This window comes from Marmota marmota, unplaced genomic scaffold (assembly GCF_001458135.2).
Source record: "Marmota marmota marmota unplaced genomic scaffold, marMar, whole genome shotgun sequence".
In the NCBI taxonomy this organism is placed as follows: domain Eukaryota; kingdom Metazoa; phylum Chordata; class Mammalia; order Rodentia; family Sciuridae; genus Marmota; species Marmota marmota.
The window spans coordinates 2,070,453-2,094,594 of record NW_026000250.1 but is presented as its reverse complement, the minus strand read 5'-3'; the positions used below and the strand labels follow the sequence as shown (position 1 = coordinate 2,094,594).

At 30.5% G+C, this 24,142-nt stretch overlaps 1 long non-coding RNA gene across 1 annotated transcript in view; it reads left to right on the top strand.

Annotated features, from left to right (window-relative positions):
• LOC125614220 overlaps nt 1-12,008 on the top strand; it is a 27,671-nt gene extending 15,663 nt beyond the window's left edge. Inside the window, exons 2-3 of the long non-coding RNA XR_007344823.1 lie at nt 11,129-11,231; nt 11,950-12,008. This is a non-coding gene — a long non-coding RNA (uncharacterized LOC125614220). The remainder of the gene's footprint in view (nt 1-11,128; nt 11,232-11,949) is intronic.
• The last annotated feature ends 12,134 nt before the right edge of the window (nt 12,009-24,142 follow it).

Sequence of the window (24,142 nt, the reverse complement as noted above, 5' to 3'; positions counted from 1 at the left end):
ATATATAATATATAAATATATATATAAATATATACACACACACAGAGACACACACACACACACACACACACACACCAAAAGTTGGTCCAGTCCAAATTACTCACAAGGTTGCTCTGTTCTTTAGTTACTTATACCTTATATGTCCATATCTGTGCCCCTGTGAGTAGGAGGTATTCTAATTATCTTCATATTATAAATATGAAAATTGAGATTTGCCTACAGGTACAAAGATAGCAAGTGGCCATATCAGGAATCATTCATATATTTTTGTCTTCATAGCCCCATTTTTAACCAGAATGAAAAATATAAATTTATTTTTGCCAACGTTTTTGAAATCCAATTTAACTATATTAATAATGGCTATGCACATGGACATTTTATTTTATTTCTCTTTAGATATATGTTTCCTATTATTTTCATATCTCAGTTGTATATAACTGTGCTAGGGCTATACAAAATCATAACTTGAGGAAACAAATAAACAAATAAACAAAAACTACAGTAGTTAAACTGAATATTAAGGCTTTCCTTTCTTATGGACATCTTAATTGTAAAATAAATATATTTTCTATGAAATCACCTATCATTAAAAATTCAGTAACTGTGTGAAAAAATATAAACACACACATTAAGTGTCTAATTTAAAACCTAGACTTTTTCCTTTGATAATTCTATTTTTGTTGTAGTTTATGTAATCAGCGTAAGCAAATTAAAACCAGAGCTGCCTTCTGATCTTTCTCACCAAAGGTTATTGCATTTTTTATTTCATTTTTATTAGAAATTTGACAAGATTTATCTAGGGCTTTTATGGATTTTCTTGGACAATTTCAAGTTAAAATAATACCTTTCAATTCCAGTGTATGTTCAGAAATCCTGACACATCATATCAGATAAATACTAGAGGGATAAAATATCTCACAGCATTTAATAACTAAATAACATTCTCTTGAACCACAAAGAGAATTGAGCTTATTTACAATTCATCTGCACAGTATCACATCTAGTTGAATCAATCAATTATTTTAACTGATTTTCTTTCAAATTAACTGTTAGTTTTATTTTTATGTGGACATTTGCCTTATTGTCTAAATAACAGTCTATATTTCTGATTAAAACAAGTCAAAGGCAGGGATTTCTTATTCATTAATCGTATCCATAGGGCTTATCAGCCAGAATGGAATATTGTGAGTCACAGATATTGATCAAAGACCAGGCAAATGTTTAAATATTTTCTCTTGTACTTATATTCTTAACTAACACAATTATCCTGCAATTATAATAAACATAAAGTGCAAATATATAAAAAAACATAGATGAACACTAATGCTTTTGCTTGATAAGTACAAGGCAAATTAGCATGGCAGAATTCTAGTAGGTAAACATTATGTGTTCTTTCCTAACATATTTTAAAATTCTTGAAAAAAATAGAATCGATAGAATTACTTTTGTAAAATACAGGTACAAATACATAGTTTTTGAAATTTTTGATACATAATGGCCTTCAAATTAGGTTTAAGCAAATGCTTAAAAATTGTATTTCTTGCTGGGCATGGTGGCATACTCCTGTAATCCTAGAGGCTGGGGAGGCTGAGGCAGGAGGATCATGAGTTCAAAGCCAGTCTCAGCAAAAGTGAGGTGCTAAACAAGTAAGTGGGAGTCTGTCTCTAAATAATATACAAAATAGGGCTGGGAATATGACACAGTGGTCCAGTGAGCCCAAGTACAATCCCCTGTACACACACACATACACACACACACACAGTATATTTCTTTTTTAAGTATGCAGTGCTACTTTGTTACTTGAGTATTCTAATTTTCACAGCACAGAATATATTTTATAGTACTTAGGCTGTCTTCTTGTTGTTAGTATATTTTACTGCCAAACAGCAGAGATGTTGTAAGAGCTAATCCTTGTTGGAATGTATTTCACTAAGGCATGTATTATTTCTTCCTTTGTAATGTGTGTGTATATATAAATACATATATATGAAATTATATAATAAGCAATATAATGTATATATCCCAAGCAGATATGTAAAAGTAATGATTCAATCCCAACTTATTATATTTTCTTATTTTATATCACCAGTTAATACATAGTCAGATGCTATTCTTCCCCAAAGATTTTTATTAGCTTATTTTTTATTTACTCCATATGTAGTATTTTCTTGAATTATCTTTTCAAAATGATCTTACATACATGGATATTTAAAATTGAAATTTTAGAAGAATATATACAAAATAGAATGGAGATTTAATCTTGACCTTCTACATTAAAAAGGTATGTCTACAATTAAATTTCTAGCATCCTCCCATTAATGATAAATCATGAAGTCATGTAGCTCTATTAAATGAAAGATCCTATTTCTATTGAGACATCATACTAGTCTAATAAATACCAAAAGTGTATTAAAAGAAAGTTCTGGGGAATCAAACATTTAACATTTTTGGTATAGTATAAAAGATGCTATAACTGAGCTGATTGTTTAAAGAGTCATAAGAGAAGGTAGATTTCTGGCCTTGCACTTGATTTACAATGAATTTCTGCAGATCTTTTCAAATAGTTTCCTGCCTGTGAAATAAAAATAATGGCCATTCAGCTATTTTTCTGTGAGCCTGTGCAAACAAGTGATAAAGCACAAAAAATTGTGTTACTTAGAATAATAGAATTCAGAGGTATGAGTCTTCAAATTTTATGTGTTTATGTTCATAAAATTACTATAAATACTGATATATGTTCATGTATCAGTTTTTAAAATTAAGCATTGCATAAAACTACTTATAAAACCAGATGATACAGTACATAATTTTATTGTATATTTTTCTAAATATTTTTGCAAGTGCATTTGTGTAGTTACAAAATATGTATATTATTCACATTTTAAACATTATTTACATTTTAAATATTATTATTTATAGAAAGGCTTATTTACAAAGACAAATGGCAATATGATTACACACGTGTTCCTAAATAAGAATTTGCAATCATCATATACACTAATCAAAGAAAACAAACTAGATCTTTAAAGTTCTCATCTATTAATCAATTACGAATATATTTTTGTTGTCTCCACACTAGTAGCACTTTAATCCCTTAGTAGTAAGCTCCACCACATTCCATGTCAGGGGAGTGAGAAGACCAGAGAGAGTTGCCAAATTCATAATGACTTGATGACTCCCCGAAGTTTTTGAGCAACAGGTTTAATTTACTTCCATTTTTCCTTTTCTTTTCCTTTCACTATACTGTATTTTTTTCCTTTACTCCACTGAGTTTTCACCACTCATTCTTCATAAAATGAGTTCTTGAAAGAGTGAATATTTTACTACAGGTCACTTTATTTTCTACTTCCGTTCTACATGTGTATATCTATGCCAAAAAATCAACTTGAAAATATCCTTTCTAATCCTGTTTTTAAGTAATTTTTTTTTCTAAAAGTAAAAATAAAATTAACAATTAAGACTACATGCTTAGGCTTTTTAAGGCTACTGTTTGCATAATACTATGAATTTACTTACCTGCTGATTCTTAGTTGCCTTTGAAATGCACAATAAGAGAATAAGGATTTGATATATACACAAATACTGTCTGAAAAAATCAAGACAAATATATAAATAGTTTTCAAATAGCACTTTGAACAAAGGTGATATGAAATATATACTTTTGCTGTAATTAAATGGCTATGTATAATTTAATGTTTATGTAACCCCCTTTGTTTTTCATCTAGCATGAGGCAGTAATTGCTTTCTTTTGAAAATGAATACCTGTCCTGGTGCTATCAATGACTTGAAAAAAGACAAATCTAAAACTAATCCTATGATAAGTACATTCAATTCATCATGTCTTTTAAGGCACATGGTGTTATATTTAATTTTAGGAATACTTGATTTAAATTTTAGAAGTTATCTTTTTATTAAAAGTAGAAATGCCTGTTCTAAAAAAGTTTATTATTTCATCTGAGTCTGAAATAAAATAACCTTAAAAAGTAGAGGTGTTTACTTATTCAGCTCTGAATAATTTAAAATAAATATTTAAACTAAATTTAAAAAGAAGAATTTATTTTCTACACTTGTTAGTCAATAAAAAAGAGTCTCTGGAGTCCAGAAGAGGGCTTCTAGATTTTTAATTCATTAACAAAAATTAAGATGCAGGTATGTTATACCTGAAGAGAAATTTCTTCAAATAATCAGATTAAAACTCATTTTCATAGAAATAGTAGATTTATCCTTGATTATATTCAGGGGGAAGGAAATAAACAAGCATGATTTTCCTGAATATCAAAAAAAGCTTTCATTTGTGAAAGTCACATTTACCTTTCATTTGGAATGAGATGAGTACTTTTTAAAACTATATCTGCAAAGTAAATTCAAAGTAAATTTGCATTTGAAAACTAAGAAAATTTGGACATTGAGAAAGCTAAAACTATACGGACATTAACATTTTATATAACATTAAATATCAAGAATTAGTTTTGAAAAAGATTCTTCATTGTGTAAATGGATTCATCCTAGACTCAATATCAAACTTTCAGACTGTATTAAGAATGGCATTTGTCATCAATCCTCCAGGTGTTACAAGTGACTAACAGTCACGCTTAGACAGCTTTATAAGGAAAAGATGCTAAGGAGAGGCAAATATCTGGAAGGCCAAAATATGTTAAAAAGCTTAAAATGAATCAATAAAATTATGATGACGTGAAAGCATATTGATTTGGTAAAAATGGGCTTCTTTGAAGTGCTGGTCACTTACGAAAACATGTAAGTGAGGAAACTCAAAAACTGGTCTTCTTTCAAGTGGGACAGATACTTTTCTTGTTCAAATTTATAGAATGCTGTATGATAACGCAGCAGTGCTGACAGATATACACATGGAACTGTATGCATACATTAGAATAGATGGAGAAACATTGTTGTCCTAGTTGTTGTTGGCATGCTGTGTTCCACAGAAACTCATCCAAATTAAGTATGTGTTTTATGTATAAAACAAGGATGCTTTTCAGCTTTGCTTTGTATTTATGCCTTTGTCATTTCTTCTTTATAGTTACCTATGCTAGTATACCACAGATAGTTTGAACCAATTAATTCTGTCTACTAAAGCATATCTTTTTTGGTTCTCTTTTATTTCTTGCTTCTCATCACCACACCTTCTATTTTGACTGCTTATTTAACAGCTCTCAGATAAGTAATTTCACTTTGCTTATTTAAGCATCCTGTTGCTCACCTCACTTCAAAGTTACATTATTATAAAGGTCCACACAGTTTGGTAATTTCTATCTGCTTGAAATAAGTTTTCCTAATATCTGATGTGTGTATTCCCTAGGTATTTAAAATAAATACTTTCTAATTAATGTAGTGATCTACATAGAGAATTGAATATTGATAGAAATTCTGACTAAATATCTACACAGAATATGTGACTTTGGACCATGTGAAGTTGCTATTTTTTACATCAAAATTTGTTGAATATCAGCAGCTTCATATGATTCAACCTAATAATCAGAGGTCACAGTCCAGAAGATTTGTTGAAAGAGAGTAAAATTATACTTTTACTATAAATAACCCCCAAGTATGATAAATTATCAGTAAAGATATTTTTTTAATTCCTCCTCATCTATGCAAATTTGTCAAAACCATTACATAAAGCTTAAGTAAAAATTAGTGCTGGAAACGTCTTTATGCATAATGCATATCTGGAGAAAGTGAGATTTGTAAAGTTGGGACTTCTGATCTAATTTTAACATAAGTTCCCAAAGAAAATGAAATATAATTCCATTAAATGTCTTTAGTGCAAATTATCCAGTTATGCAACATCAAGTTCAATGAGATGTGGAATCTAGTAAGTTTATTTTCCAGCTCAATTATTTATTGAATGAGTAGACATTTTTCTAATAGGAAGATATACATTTGGATTAAAAATTGTATCTAATCCTTTCTGCAGAAGATATATTTGAAATTTATCTTGGGCAATACAAACACATAAATGAGACTTCCATGTAATTATTTATCTCATTATTTTTAAAAAGTTAGAAAATTTGATTCCTGGGAAAAAGTTAAACCTATCAAAATTGTTTGCCATCATGTGTCTTTCTTATTTTTACATTTTCATGCAAACAGCCCTTCACTGGTCGATATCATTTCCAATGCCAAAACATTGCTAGTTTTTTGTTTGTTTGTTTCAGTATAAGTGAACACAAAAACATTGTATGTTGTTTAAAGTGTGTGCTGTAAGTAAAAGCTTAAGCTTTGGAGTCAGGTATATCAGCTTTTAAATTCTACCTTCACACCTTAATAGCTCTATGACCTTGAGCAAGTTACTTAAACATTTAGATCTCAGTTTCCACATATGTAAGTGGAAGTGACAATAGCAGCACATGTATCAGAGGATTGTTGTATTAAATTCATTTAGCACAAAGCTTGGTATATATTAAGAACTCAATTAATGGTAGCTACCATCATTTAAATAATTGACAACATACTTTGGAATTAAAATTAATTCAGTTGCTGAATCTACAATAATATTTGACCATAGAAATTTGCAGAAAAAATGGATTTTTATTTCTTTTTTCTTTTGTTTTGTTTTTTGTATTGGGGATTGAACTCAGGGTCACTTAACCACTGAGCCATGTCCCTACCCCTTTTTAGTATTTTATTTAGGGACAGGGTCTTACTAAATTGCTTAGAGCCTTGCTAAATTGCTGAGACTGGCTTTGAATTTGCAATCCTCCTGCTTCAGTCTCCTAAACCACTGGGATTACAGGTGTCCACCACCACGCTGGGCTTTTATTTCCTTTATATTTCACGTTAATAAGATTATGACTTTCAGGACTTTGAAAATGTGTAAATAGGTAGTGCAAGTGGAAGTATTGTATTTTCACAATTTTTCTATTACATATTGATAGTGTGATGAGTGGTAAAGCCTACCTTTTGCTAAATAATAAAAATTTAACTCTTCTTAAATAGGAGACAATTCTGGCAATAGTAGTGAATGCAAATAAAGAATAGTCTTTCTTGAAAACTTAAGGAATGTTAATTTAATGTATTCTCTCATTTTACCAAGTGTATTTTTGAACTTTTAGCAAAATTAATCTTCAGTCTTTTATATATGTATGTATGTATGTAAGTATGTATGTATTTTGCAGTACTGGGGATTGAACTCAGGACATTCTACCTCTGAACTATGTATCCAATCTTTTTCAGTTCTATTTTGATACAAGGTCTTGTTAAACTTTCTCATGCTGGCCTAAAAATTGGGATCCTCTTGCTTCAGCTTCCCAAGTAGCTGGCCTTACAAGTAAGTACTACCTGCCCAGCTAATTTTGATTTAAAAGTAATCATCAAAATTATTGTTAAGCTGGGTGCAGCATGCATGACTATAATCTCAGCAGCTTGGGAGGCTGAGGCAGGAGGATTGTGAGTTCAAAGCCAGCCTCAGCAATGACAAGGCACTAAACAACTGAGTGAGACCCTGTCTCTGAAGATTAACTAAGGATGGGGATGTGGCTCAGTGGTTGAATGCCCCTGAGTTCCATCCCTAGTACCCCCTAAAAATTATTAAGAATATCTTTGAAATATGCAATTTTAGTTGAGATATTTGTTGTGATTTAGAAATTATTTTTAATAAGAATGTCACAAAACATGAAATGGCAATGTTATATTTCAAGTTGCTCTGTGTTTTATAATGAGCCAGTAGGGAAGTAAAAAGAAATTAAAGACCAATTATAAATGTCATTAATTCATTAGATTAAAATTTTAAATATNTGTTCTTTCACTAGTGATGAGACTACATCCTAATAAACCTATTGTATATTTAAAACATATTGAGTAAAAATTGTATTTTATATATCTAATTTGCTGAACGTCATGATTTAGCACTGTAATACCTGTACAGTACCCTTTGTTTACCCTCATGATTGCTTGGTTTACTGGAAGTCAAGTATGCTGTCACTGGGAGAGTATCATATTGCATATTGCTAGCCTAGGAAAAGATAAAAATTCAAATTTCAAAGTATAGTGACATTGAAAAAAAATCAAAATCCCTAATGCCATAATTGAGTAGTCATTAAATTAAACCTTCTTAAGTTGGGGAATTCTCTGTATGTGTATTCCAACATGGATACTTCAAAATGTAACTGAGAACTCTGTTCTCCTTTCTATGTTACAGTGCAAAGACTGGGTTTTATGAGTTGCATGTCCACTTCTTAACCCCTAGTATTTAAGAATGTGACTACCTTCAGCCTTAAGCCTTTAAAGAAGTTATCAAGTTTAAATAAGGTCAAAAGGGTGGGCCTAGGCCTGGGTTTGTGGCTCAGTGGTGGAGTGTTCACCTAGCATGTGTGAGACACGAGATTCTATCCTCAATACCACATATAAATAGATAAAATAAAGGTATTGTGTCCATCTACAACTAATATGTGTGTGAGTGTGTGTGTGTGTGTGTGTGTTTAGGGTGGGACCTAGCCCACTATCCCTATAAGATCACTAATCATATTGGATTATTCATATTGGATTAATCATATTGGATTATTAATTATTGGATATATATAAAGGGTGGGACTTAATCCAATATGATTAGTGATCTTATAGGAATAGTGGGTAGGATACAAGCGTACACACAAGGAAGACAATGTGATGGGCAAAGACAAGACTGGCCAAGGAGAGGGACTCCAGAAGAAACACTACTAACACCTTGAACTTGGATTTCTAGCATCCAAAATTGAGAAAAAAACATTTATTTTTTGGTTAAGCTACCAGTCTATGGTATTTCATTCTAGCATTTCCAGGAAAGAAATACAAATGTTTTCTACCTCTTCTTTTGAGATTATTGAATATACTGTGTATTGTTAACCCAACCATACTGGTTGTGTTATCTTCCCATGAATGTGTACAGTCTTGTGATTTACAAATTTACCTCAATTCACCAAGAAAAAAGAAAAAGTGTCTTTTTTCTGGCTCTGTTAAAATGCTCATATCCTGTCATAGAAACATCTGGTACCAAATATTTTTTAAAATCTTTCTGGCCTGCCAACTTTTCCATTTTTGTGTGCTTATGCTCATTTATTTCAAAACCGTTTGTTTTTAATTTTCAGAGATTTGTGATTAAATATTTTTGCCTAATGTGGTTCTTTTCAGAGTGAGTGTGAAGCTAGCCAAGAATTTTCTATTTTTTTTTTATAATTTTAAATTGAAATGAGTTCATTACTTTTTTTGGTACTTTTAAAGTTTTCTTTGATTTAATTATTACATATTGTATTATTATCCTCATTTTAAATAGTAGAAGCAGAGAACATACAGTAAGATTTAAATACAAATAAATTGCGCATGCCATGCACAGTAAAATTTCATTATACCACTATCTTTACATAAAATTATTATTTTTGCTAAATTTAATAGCAAATATTGGTTAATGTACCTTTTTACTAATATCTTATGAAAAGCATATTTTGAAACATCTGCTTTTTCAAATATCTCCAAAGAGAGTGAACTCATTTTTCTTTTCCTCTCCAGTAAACAGAGATGTTCAAAATCATTTGTCTGACCTTAGAATTACACTTACACTAGTAGATTTAATAAATGTTTTTCTCTTGTCAGTACTGATGACAATGTTTCTCCCAGTCAAAATCATTTTTTACAGTAAGGGCTGACCCAAGATCTTTCTCCTTTTGCTCCTTCTACCTTCACAACTTATTCAAAGTTACAGGCACCATTTCTCACTTGCAGACCAGAGCAGCTCTGTGAGGGAAGAGTATATCCTGTTCAGTTTATTTCAGTCATTGTATTTTTAGGTTTCCTGCTCTCCAAGTGTTTGCAATTTAACCAAAATGGTATGTCAATCTGGGTGTGAGATTAGCACAGAGTCTTTATAAAAAGAATCATCAACTACATTCACAGGCTCAACCAATAAAAGGGCAATATCCTTATTACACATGCAGCTTCAGATGGTGTTCAGATGTTGGAGAAACACTCTTGGAATTCCTGAGTTACATGAAAGCAGTGAGTTGGCCTTTTTTGTGTGAGTAGATGTTGTCCTCTTTATTATTATTTAAAGACATAGTATTTAGAAACATTTTGGTCAATAAAGCAAGTCTAGAATAGCTGAGAAAAATTGTCCACACTTTTAACATATATATATATATATATATATATATATATATATATATATATATATGACATAGGGATTCCATTTCCTACATTAGAAAGCATAATTTATAGGCATTTACAATATAAGCACCTATTCCCCAAAAAGGAACATTTACATCAGCACCTTGTCTTTTTAAAAATTGTAATCTATACTTTTTGGCAAAACACTAATAATATAAAACACAACATATATTTAAACAAGCAGCAAGCTATCATAATTTATATATAAATATTCATTAAATGCTTTACCAAATATGACTTAATTGGAATTGAGAATTCAAAAATATAGCCTGGATTTTTTCAAAGATTAAAAACACTTCTTTGTTAGATTCCAGAAATACCTTTCCTGCATACCCTACCTCTAAAAGGTATTGCAGAATTTTTTAAATTAAAATGGTGTCTATGATAACATATTTAAAAACACAATCTGGGGCTGGGGTTGTAGCTCAGCAGTAGAGAGCTCACCTAGCACATGAGAGGCTCTGGATTAGATCCTCAACACCACATAAAAATAAGTAAATAAAATAAAGGCATTGTGTCCAACTACACCTAAAAAACAAATATTAAAACAAAACAAAACACAACACAACATAATATTAGCCAGGTGTAGTAGTGCACTATTGTAATCCCAATGGCCCGGGAGGCTGAGCCAGGAGGATCACAAGCCCAAAGCCAGCCTCAACAACTTAGGAAGGCCCTAAGCAAATTAGTGAGACCCTGTATCAAAATAAAGTGGTTCAGGGGTTAGGTGTCCCAGGTTCAATCCCTGGTACCAAAAACAAAAACAAAACAAAAACATAATCTTTATAATCCCTGTTTCCCCTTATCCAAGATCTAAAATTGTGCAGAAATTTATAAATTTCTTATTCATAGTTATACAGCAAATTGGAGGATCCTACCATAAAATGATAGACCTCTGTCATATGTTATTTGCATGTTGAATTTAGATTTGCAGTTTCTTGAAATCCAACTCAAAGTGTTTGACCTATCACAGGAAAATCCTTTTGTGAATAAGGATTCCACAGATCACATGCCAGAGAGGTCTTGCCTCAACTGCTCTCAACTTTGTAATCTTGTGAAGAAGCTGACAAGCTTGGGTGAGACAATGTTTTGCTATCCTCCTTAAAGAATTAGAAATTCCCCTCTGAGATAGTGTGCATTGATATCAAGAGACATTATAGTTAAGATCATTTTCATAACTAAAGAAATTTGAAATTGATAAGTGGGTAACTAATAACTCTTAGTGACATAATATGTGCTTATTATTTAAGGGCAGCATGACCATTTTCCTCAGAGTCAGAAAATAAATACTATTAGCCAATGAGGGGAGGATAGTACCAACTAGTCTATATTTATAGTCCCTTGAATCTATGCTTTTTACTGCTTCACAAAACTACTGCAAATTCCCAATTCTGTGTATCAGATTTTTAGAACTTGTATCATTATCCAAAGGATAAAATTCATTTAGTAGAAATGACAATTTTTATTTAAGCTTTCCTTCATAGACCAGTGAGGATAGAAGATATTTCACTACAGTTTAAATTCATGAAATATTTTGTGCTTACATAGAATCTTGGATAATTTACTGCTAATGGCACTTCATCTTATCCATCAGGGAATACAGAATCATTGCATCTCTGAAACTAAAGTAACCTTGGAGGAATCACCATGCAACCTCCTATCTAGTACAAAATTTGAGTTATTGAAGCCCTTTCTTTTCAGTGGATCTATTTTATTTAAGTTACAAATGATTACATTGTACTGGAGGCAAAGACCTTTTTCTTTCTCCTCCCTCTTTTTATCCTCCACCCACAGCTGATTGCAGAGCACTATGGCGACTATACGAAAGTGGGTTTTAATTCAGATATTTCAAGGTGAGTTTTATATATGTTAAATATCATATAAGTATGCTTTCTTCTGGTTATTTTCAGGAGTACTAACTTTATCTGAACTCCAATTTTTGTGGTTGAACTTTTCCTTGTGTTATAAGATTTACTTCAAGGTTAAAATGTTAATAGTGAGTGAGACTGGGTTAGAAGAAAGGGAAGTCTTTATTCCATTATGCTGGTTGATATAATGTGTGGAGATGCAAAACAACAACAGAAATCCCACAAATTATGATAACGCTCCTTTGGCCTGAATGACTACATGTATCATAAATGAATTGTCAATTCCTAAAGAATTAATTATGAGAAAAGACAACACCAGAATCCTACTAATTGTAAACAAGGAATATACAAAGTCTTTCTGGGTCATGCTGAGATATGATTAGAATCATTAGTTATTCATGTATTGATAAATCAGGGAAATGCTTATTTTGGGAAAAAATACTTCTGCGGATTATTAACACCCAGAGTAGAGGGACCATTCTTTCCATTTCCAATGTTTGACTTATAAAATGTACTCAACAAATATATTCCAAACTAACAAGTGAGGGTGTTCTAATGAATAAAAATAAGAACTTTATTTTTCTGACAGGAGGATGAGTTGGTTAAATAAGTTTTAGTACATCTCCCCTAAATCTTCATATATAAATGAATGAAAGATATTCAGAATTTTGTTGTATCTAATAAATTTTGGGAATAATGTTCAGTACATCTCTCAAGGAGATTTTATTTATTATTATAAATATTTTGGTCCCAGTTATTGAACTCAGAGGCACTCAACCACTGAGCCACATCTCCAGCCCTATTTTGTATTTTGTTTAGAGACAGGGTCTCACTGAGTTGCTTAGCACATTGCTTTTGCTGAGAATGGCTTTGAACTCATGAACCTCCTGCCTCAGCCTCCTGAGCTGCTGGGATTATAGGCATGCAACACCGTGTTCAGCTCCATGGATATTTTAATTTTCCCCCCAATCATGTACATTTGTGATTATTGTGCCAAGTGCACCCCCATAACCTTGTTCCAATATCCCTGATATGATACAATGTATTTTTGAATAATATATTGTCACAAATAACTATTCTGAGTTTCATCTATCCATGGAGCTAGAAAAAAAAGGATATTTCTCTGACCCTGGCATTGCTGAAAGAAGAAACATTTTAATAGATTTATTCAACATTAAATTTCTCAGGCATTTCTAATTTTATTTAAGAAAGAAAAGATTTAAGTAACCATCTTTATTTTATATGTCTTTTTTTTTCATTATTCACTCCATTACTTGCCTCTTAATCCCATCATTCAAATCCACATTTCTGGTGCCCAGAACCTGCCATATCCAACAAATCTCCCCACCCTCTCCTGGTTCCTTTCAGTCCTCAGGTCTTCATTCACTGAAGTCATGCTCATTTCCATTAGTTTCCCCAAATACCTCCTTTGGTTTTGAGTGTCTATAATTCTTTAAAGTCTCTACACAATCCTTAAGTTTTCCATCTTTGTTACCTGAAATACTCCCACTGAAATTTCTATCACTCCTTGACCTGTCTATATTATATAAAAATATATTCTTTCTCTTAGTCCCTCCCAAATGCTCAGAATCATTCTTTACCTCTCAGTCTTTCCTTCCCTCTTCTCAGTACTCTCATTCTTTCTTCCATAACTCTCTTACTAGTCCTCTGTTCCTCCCAGTTTACCCTAGTGGGTCACGTCCTCCTCAAATTACTCAAGACCCCTACAAGTAGTTGGAGCATAATTCATCCCATTTTACTATAATTAGAAATGGTTCAAATTTACAACTGCCATTAGTTTTTTAAGATGTTGATGGACCTTTATTTTGTTCACTTATTTATATGCCATGCTGAGAATGAAACCCAGTGTCTCACACATGCTAGGCAAGTGCTCTACCACTAAGCCACAAATCCAGCCCCACAAACTGCCATTATTGAAAGAGTTTGTAGCTCAATTTTTGGCACCTTGATTTCAGTTTTTTTTCTTTATTGCTACCAAATATGCACACAGCATTTTACAGACTTGACATTTATAGCATGTTCACTTGAAAGAGAACTACAGATAATCAAGGGGAATTACAAAAAAAAATTAGAAGGAACAGTCCTTATCTTCTTAGTACTGGTTTATTGTTAATATAGCAAAGCCAAATAAAAACAAGGTAATTTTTGTACACAAAGAAATTAAGTTCATTCAGATCAAAATGATGTTCTGTGCACTTTTTTCATGGGGGGGGGAAAGAAAGAATAGATGAGTAAGAGGATGTTCTATATGAATGCACATGATGCATAGTAACTATTAAAGAGATTCTGTTTCCAAATTTAAATTAGAAAAAACAATTTTCTCCAAATCTTTGCTGACTGCCTTCACCTTAAATGTCTTATTTTAACTATAGTCCCTTATAGATTTATATTTAACATTACCTTTACTCTTAGGTTTATTCCAATAATTCCATGTGATGTTAATCTCTGAAAGTCTTTTAGAGGAAATCAATTCTGAATTGCTCTGAAGCAGATGATGACCTTGGATGACCAAAGAAGATGTGGAAAAAGTAATGGCTAGAGAATAGGTGCTGGCTTGACTGAAGAGGAGAGGTCATATGTAATGAATTTAAGAGAAAGGCGTTTGTTGGAAGCAGATAATTAGGACCTCAAATGGTACACCTCAGAGTTTAGAACCTATAAATTTCAATAGGTAACAAATAGCGATAATTGTTTTTAATTTTTGTGGTTGTTTTGTTTTGGTTATTGCATATAACGTTTTCCAAAATAGTTTTATTTATTTTTCAATACTTTAAAAATGTAAAAGTAATCCTGGGTGGGGTTGTAGCTCAGTGGTAGAGCACATGTCTAGCTAATGTCAGGTATTGGGTTCAATCCTCAGCACTACACATAAATAAATAAATAAATAGATAGATAAATAGATAAATAAATAAATAAAGGTATTGTGTCTATTTAAATCTAAAAATATTTTTAAAAACGTAATCTATAAAAACACTGTTTGCCTGGGGCCTGGGTTGTGGCTCAGTGATAGAGATCTTCTTAGCATGCATGAGGCACTGGGTTCAATCCCTGGCACCACATAAAATAAAATAAAATAAAATAAAGGTATTGTGTCCCTCTATAACTAAAAAAAAAATAATCAAAAAATACTGGTTGGATAGATAATATATTTGGCCATGGTTGTTTTAAAAAAACTTTTATTCTGAAATTTTAGAAAGAGGTTAAGAAACAGTGCTTATGTCAAATCTGACTCACTTTAACAGTTCCTCTTGAAAATTAGCAGATGAAATTAGTGAAAAATTTTAAAGGTGCAATGTTGTAGTGTTATTTTTTAATTTTAAAGTGATCAACTTTAGAGAAGTTAAATTTTTTTTTTAATTTTCAGTACAAAATATTGAAGACATAACTTACATATTTTAGTTGCCAATACTACTTCAAAAATCACTTATTTTGTGAGATTCATTTGCTTTAATATTTTCAACACAGTGATGGATGACACAGAATTGAGAAGTTTTAGAATCATGCTATTAAAACTCCTTATTTTCCCTAACTTGTTTTTTAAACATGTAATTATCAAATAAAACCTTCCAATGAGTCAATGTTTCCTATTGCATCAAAATAACATGTTGGTCAACATAAGCATTTGGAAATAAAAAATAATAATATCTGAATGAAAATGTCAGTGGGATATATACTTTTTGAATATGTTATCAAAAGTTATAAAGTTTTAAATGGAAAGTTTGTTAGGAAAATATTGTCAAAAATACATTGCAGTTGGAAAATAATCATTAAATTACTCTTTTTTATACATGACAATAGGATGCATTATGACCATTACAAAAGCATGGAATATATCTTGTTCTAATTCAGTACCTAGTACCTTTCCTTCCCCTCCTCTACTGTTCTTACTCCCCTACTCTACTTTCCCTACTCTATTGATCTTACTGCCATTTACCCAGAGTTTTCTTTTTTAATTAATTTCTTGTGGATGTACATGATAGTGAGACTCACTGTGATATATTCATATATTTATGTAGGAAATTTGTGTTACATTTATTCCACTGTCTTTCCTTTTCCCATCACCTCTCTCATCCTTTCATTCCCCTTTAGCTACTCTGCTAATCTCCTATACCTTTTTAAAGTACCCTTTTTAAACAAAGGTTTTCATTTTAAATTATATGAGAAAATTATTTGTTGCCAAGTTGAAAAAAACTTTAATATCACTGTTTTCCAAAAACAAAACACATGGTCTTTAAAAATTACAAACATAATTTAAAATCAATTAAAATTATATGAAATATGCAATTGAGAATCAGATAGTCTGGCTTTACAAAGAGAATTTTGATGCAAAAACTTTTACAACTGTAGCATTAATCATAATTAAGATCAGTTACCCTAATGATTACAGATTTATGATTGAAGTTTATTTCAATCATGGAATGCTGAAACCAGAAAGAAAAGTAAAAATGAGCCCCAAACCTACTCACCTTCAGGGAGGTTGGTGAGTCATAGAATGATTAAATTACTTTGCCCAAGTCTGTTTTTTTTTTTTTTTTTCTGGTACCAGGCATTGAACCCTGGGGTGATTAAACATTGAGCCACATCACAAACCCACTTTTCTTTTATTTAGAGACAAGTTCTCCCTAAGTTTCTTAGGGTCTCGCTAAATTGTTGAGGCTGGCTTTGAACTCATGATCCTCCTGCCTCAGTCCACCACGCCCAGCAAATCACAACTTTCTAAATGTATAATTCAAAATAATAATAATGTATAATTCAAAATAGTAATAATTCAAGTCTAATAATTTTTACCATGGGATTAGAAATATTTTTGTGAGTAGAGATATACAAACATTTTATTTATTTTATATTTCAGTTTAATAATTGCAGCACAAGTTATAACATGTATATATGTTCCAGGAACTATTCTATGAGCTTTACATATATTAATTCACCTAGTTTTCATAGTAACAATATGAGGTAGAAGCTATTAATATCCACATTTTAAACAGTCACAAGAAATTTGAACAGCTTACATAAAATCACCTAACTAATAACTGGTACATTTTGGATTAAAAATTAGGAAATCTTGCTCCATAATCCATTCTACACTGTTAATAAAATAAATTCACTTTTGCAGAGTGGTTTATATTTATGTATAACAATATCTTATGACAAATTTTGAGAGTACTGGAAATAAAGATTGTCTTAGTTTCCATGTCAAATACCTTTTGTAGGTCTGGGGTTATGGCTCAGTGGTAGAGTACTTACTTATCACACTTAAGGCACTGGGTTCAAAACTCAGCACCACATAAAAATAAATAAATAAATAAACAAACAAACAAATAAATAAACAAAAGATATTGTGTTTATCTACAACTAAAAATTTAAAAAGTTAAAAAGACTTTTAGTAATAGTTTTAAATGAATGATTCTGCAACAATATATGTGAATCTTTAAATGAATGATTTCTCAGAAGTCATCAATATTCATCAAGACAGTTGCAAAAATGGATCTCTGTGGAGTTCTGCATTTCATTCTGTAAGGAGACATTTTCACTTATTTTAAAAATTAAATTATCAAACCCAAAATATATTGAAATAATGCTTCCATGAAATGGCATCTTTTGTGACCATGGTAGATTTAGCTATCAACTATGTTTTTATGTATCTGATAATAACTATATAAACATTTTACATTTTCTCCTTAATGTGATATACAATGCAGAAATAAAAGCCCTATTTTCTCTCCCTTGTTGTAGCCTGTGGACTAAACAACTAAAATGAAAGTAATATTGAGAAAAATGATGCTCCATAAAAGACAGGATACTTTGATATGCTGATGTGGCATATGGGAAAGTAACTGTAAATTAAAAACACTTGTAGCAAAATTATATAGTGGATATGGAAAAAGCAAAAAAAATCAATTTGTAATGTACAAAATATCTATATAATTTTACCATTTTATGCACTAGGGTTGTGGCTCAGTGGTAGAGGTTGCCTAGCATAGCACTGGGTTCAATCCCCAGCACAACATAAAAAAAAAAAAAACTAAATAAACAAAATAAAGGTGTTGTGTCCATCTACAACTAAAAATAAAAATTTAAGAATCACCATCTTATGTGTAATGAGATAATAAAGTCTAGAAATTACCATAATAAAAAGCTCAAATATTAGTAAATGTTATAATATTAGATCTTTCAGTCATTACCTCTATTTGCTCATATTTTCTTCAAATAATAATAGAAAATTAAATAGAAAATAGTTGATTCATAAAACATAGGAATGGAAAAAGTAAAATAAAATATAAGAATGACTCCCTCTGTTACTTTTTCTAATATTATTTTTTAAGGATATAAGTGTGGAGAGGGAAAACTGAAGGATTCCACTTCCATTTCAGTGCTTAATGGCTTAATTAGTTTTTCTAAGTTATTTAAACTCTCAGAGTCTTTTTCTTCATTAACTATTATTTCCTTAGAAAACACACACACACACACACATATGATAAAATAAAAATAACAAATTATCAGCATTCATTAAGACTGTATGCAGCACCATGGAGAATTTGGAGATCAAGGCTAAATCTGAAAAAAAAAAAAAACAGAAATATGAAGAAATTTGTAAACTGTAGCAGTCAATATATATCAGTGCTGTGGCTGTATATTCAGAGAGGGAAGAGGCAATAAGGACCTGGGGACAAATAAAAGGATTAACGTGAAGTCATACTTGAATACATCAATAAAAATGTCTTCCATTGCAAGGTTCTGCATCATAGCTACTTATTTGGAGTATGCATGCGTTTTTGATATTACATAGAGCAAGATGGTGGTAAAAAATTATACTAATAGTCCTCTGTTACAATATTTTCACTATTTCCTTTACTTTCCTGTCTGACGTTTTAAAAGAATTAATATTTTCTATGATGCATCATATTTTTCATACTATCCATGTAAGGATTATGATGGTAAATGAGAAGAACATGGTGAGTACACACATATCTATTAGCCCTACCCAATATACTTGAAATTATCTGGTGGCTAGTTGTATTGGTATGTTGCTTTTTGTAATGTTAACATCTAAGATATGGTACATTTATTTATATAGCATCTCATAGGTTTTACTGGGAACATATTATTTTTATGAAAATAATTCTATTTTAAGAAACTATTTACTCATATGTATAAAATGGTGCATTAACTTTCTCTCAGAGAATGTCAAGTAATGCAATTTCTAATTTAAAATGAAGAGGAATTCTGTTCATTTTCATTGAACTAACAAGTTAACAATTTCTTAAAAACATTACCTATTATTTCAAGATTTAAAATCTCATCCATAAAGGGTTTAATAATAAATCTCACTGTACCATCTCATTTTATGCTTTTTTGTCTCCTGCATATGAATTGAGTACACCAGACATCATTTCACTGTCCCAAATGCACACACAGCTCAAGATTATTGACTTCTTATACTTCTTGATCTAGATCAGCACTGTCCAATGGAATATTCTGTGATGATGTAAATGTTTAAATGCACCTGCAGTACCATAGCCCTTAGCCATACTAGTTATACTTCCATTATTACATTTTGAAATGTGTCTACTGCAATAAAATAATTGAATTTTTAAGTTAATTTTTTATTTCCACATTTACATATAGTGAGGGCTACTACATTGGACTGAATGGGACTATATTGTGGAAATTAGACTGTCACCTTTGCTTCTAAACTTTTGTTCTTATGTTATTTATACTATTAATACCTGCACTATGGAATTTATTTTTTATCATGAATAGCACAGAACTTTATTTTCCAAGGTTGTCAGTTTATAAGAGGAATTAATAATACCACAAATGATTAAAATTTTCATGAGTGCAAGTTATAGCAAGAGTAAAATATTTCTCATTGTGATAGCTTATTCTGATTTCCATTAAGAAGTGGAATATTCCTGAAAAGGAAAGTAGAATCAAATTTTTATTATTTCTAATATTTCTTGTAATAATATGAAAATACAGGATAGTATGTTTTATCACTATATAGAGATAATAATTTAACAAGAATGAGAAAACAGCAATTTTCATCTATTTCATATATATTTGAAATTGATAGGATTACAGTGCATGTTGCATTTCTACATACCAAAAATTTTGAGAGATAAAGTATCACAAATAATTTGAGCATCTACTACCTACTAAAAAGAATGTTAATTTCATTCTTTCTTGTAATTCTTTTTTTTTCCAAAGTCAATGTGAAATCGAATTTTGAGAAGATTATATTTCAATATTTTTTCAAACTTTTATGTTGAATACAGTAAAAACACTACATTATGTAACCAACTTAATATGAGAGTAACCCTTACCACACCACTTGCATTTCAATTATTTTTAAAAATATGTCTTTTCAATTGCCAATTTTCCTTAAAGTGATATGTTTGTGCATGCCCAGGACATACATTCACAGTGAAAAATAAAGATTATTAAGATTATTATTTTAAACATGAAAGCAAAGCATATCATATATATTCCATAATTATGGTTTGGCTATTGTTTATTTGTCCAAATATCCAGCTCTGTAGAGGAAGAACTTGTATGTTCTTGATTTCTCATTTGACACTACCTAAGGACAATTTGAGGTTAATATATTGCTTCTTTTATAAAGAAAAAAAGAAATAGTAGCATATAACTCTTCTTTTAGTTTGATAGAATATTACCTCATACAGGGAAGTGTCCTTTTTACTTGTGGTGAGAAAGCATAGAGTATAAGGAATGAAACTTAACTGTAAAAGGAATCACTTTTAATTATTTTATAAGAGGAATTAATAATACCACATGGTTTATGGTTATCCAAAGTGGTAAACATGAAAAAAGAAAATAAAAATTTTAAATAAGAGGAACCTATAAATATTTTCAAAAGGTGCAGGACCACTTAATTAATTCAAAATTTTGTTTAGTGATAGGAAACTGTTTTCCCAAGGACAGCTTAACATAATTTGTAATGAAAATAACTGCAAGTAAAGGTACTACATAAAATATACTCCTAGGAAAATTGAGATCATTGAATAAAAGAGAATTCATGAAATAATGAACCCTTTGAGTTTTAGTAAACCATTTCTTTTGTTTCTTGAAATCTTTGCTTGTCTCTGTACTGATACAATCTGGAAGGTAGGGGTGGGAAGAGTTCAAAACAAAAGAATTGGAGACCAAAATCTGCAGGAAACATTTCCTAAGTACTTATATATTTAGCACAGTGCACATATACTACTAAATTAAATATAATGGTTTACTAATTTTTGATATGTACTTAAAATAATTAATTTGCTTTAAGAGTGGATAATTTTAGTACAAAATATGGATCTATGTAATTATTCAATTCATAAATAGATGGAGTAATTTTAAACTCAAATTTCTATTTTTTGAAGAGAGGAATCTTCAAGTACTTTGTAGGATTTTACATGTGGTAAAGAGAGTTCCGTTGAAAAATGTTTATATTTTACTGTTGGTATTTGTACACTTTCAAATATATTAATAATATTCAAGAAGTACCCAACAGACTTCTAAAATTAGAATTTCTCAAATTTGTCAAGGTGTTTTTGAATACCCAAATTGATGTTTGAATGGTTAGTATTGCATTTGTATATGAAATTAAAATCCATTAAGACAAAACTAAAATAATAACTCATTATAGATTTGAAAAATATTGCTCAATCAACAAAATATTTTCTTAAGTATTTTTTCCTTTATAATAAAGGAATGATAAAGGAAAAATATAAAAAAAACTTTGTCTTTGTGTGAGCAACTTGTAAATGCATTTGACTGGTATCTGTTACGGACCTTATATCTTTGTGAAAACCAGTCTTAACTCTGTATATGAACTTATTGCATAAATGAAGAAATCAAGAAGTAGTGTTTAACTTATAAGTTCTGATTCCATTATTAAATATGATTCTGAATCATTGTTTTTCTTCCTTAAATGTATCATAAGTTTCAAATGTGATCAGTATGTATGTACCTTTTACATACAGTTCAATTTTTTTGTATTCATTTATTAATTAATGTTATTTTATCTGGTTATCTAGTTTGTTTTTGGTTTTCAAGTGAAATGAAACCAAAATCACAGAAATAGCATTAAAGTATATGTGAAACACCATTTCCAAGATTCTGCTGGTGTACATCATTTTCTTTTAATTATTGATTTTATTGCATCATGATTTTGATAAATTAGCAACTGAGAAAAACAAAATTGTATATTAAATCATGCTGGTATATGCATGTAAGTAGCAGAATTGTCTGATATAATACTTTGAGCCAATATTGTATTTAGTATATAAGCATAGGGAACTTAGCAATCAATAACAAGTTTTAAAAAAAAAAAAACAAAAAACTTTTTTGATCTTGGAGATTGAACCCAGCAGCTCTTTACCAGAGAACTACATTCCCAGGCCTTTTTTTTTTTTTAATTTTGAGGCAGGGTCTCACTAAGTTGTTTAGGGCCTTGTTAAGTTGCTGAGGCTGGCTTTGAACCTGTGATACTTTTGTCTCAACCTCCCTAGTTGCTGGGATTACAGGTGTGTATCAACATACCTACAATATTAGAATACCTATTGATTTTTACTCATAGTTAATTTAAATATTAATATGACAAACATAATATCACTTATTTTTTTTCTGCTTAGACCTGTACTTTTTAAATAAATCATGGGAACAACAATTAATAAAATTTATCACTTACCCTTACATATCTAAAACTCAAAATAGACTATTCAACAAATACCCAGTGATATCACAAATTTATTCTAAGACTATATATTCCTAGAAACTATATTTTGTTAAGAAATAACCAAAATGGTCATGCCTAAATGTTACATTATTAAATAGCACCTCTCTGTACCCCTCGATGTCTTTGGTATTTATGATGCCCTATTACCTCAATCTTTTTACTCCACATAATAGATGCCAAGTCCATTTCTTTCTGCTCCATCTCTTTTCTTTTACAATCTCTTTATCTTTACACATGGGGATCATGTAGCTAGGCAACTTTTACTTTCTTAAAGCATGATCATCTAGAGGATATATGAAGTATGAGATTAATGACTTGTTCATAGTTTTATACACTGTTTATATGCTTAAGATATAAATTAATGCCTGAAGATATTTATGTATATAGCATAGTTGTTAATAAGGATTAAGTGAAATAACCGACCTGAATCATTTAGAGCAATTAAAATCATAAAAAAATGGAAATTATCCTTTGAACTTAGTTGAATTTAGGATTTATGTGTTATGATGATCTGGTACTTAATTACCAACAGCATTAAAATAATTATTAGATATGGAAATAATCATGATTAAATTTGCCTCAATATTGCAGAGGAATATATGATGATGGCAGAGCATTTTATTTTTGCCATGAAGAGCAATCTTTCTAAATTATTATAAGTGCTGTCTGAGCATTGTTTATTCACTGATTTTGAAGCTCTGGTAGAGAACACTGAACTAACTGTTGTGAAGTGTTAGAATGACTCAACAGTAAATATTTTAGAGAAGAAAGCAGCAATGATGGAATCCACTTCTCAGATAAGTTCAGACACAGATGGGAAGATTAGATACATCTTGAAAGGAGTACAATAAATAAATCCTTTGTGTAATGACATTTAGTGAAAATACTATGTATATAATTTTAGTACATTAGTGAATCTTTCATTTGGATATTTCAATATTCAAAGTATATGGGAAGGAGTCATGTCAGATAGGTCAACAAATGCATCTGCCCCCATTCTGCTTGCTGTGACCAATCCCTTGGAAAGATTTGCATTCATCAATTGTTCCAGTTTGTCTTTCTCCCAATGTTGTTATCTTTTTTGCAATGGTCTAGTTTCCTTCCTTTCATTGTGAGTATTATCTTATTGTTTATCCAGGATGTGAAAGAAGTTTTGCTTGTGCATGAGAACACCAATACAGAAGTGACATGAAATATTAGGGATGTTGAATGGTGTATATATTTACTTCATGAGGCATTAAATTAATTAGAATGGTGAGAGCCAAGAGGAGTTAGGATAATGGACTAATGGACTGCATATATATATATATATATATATATATATATATATATATATATATATATATATATATAT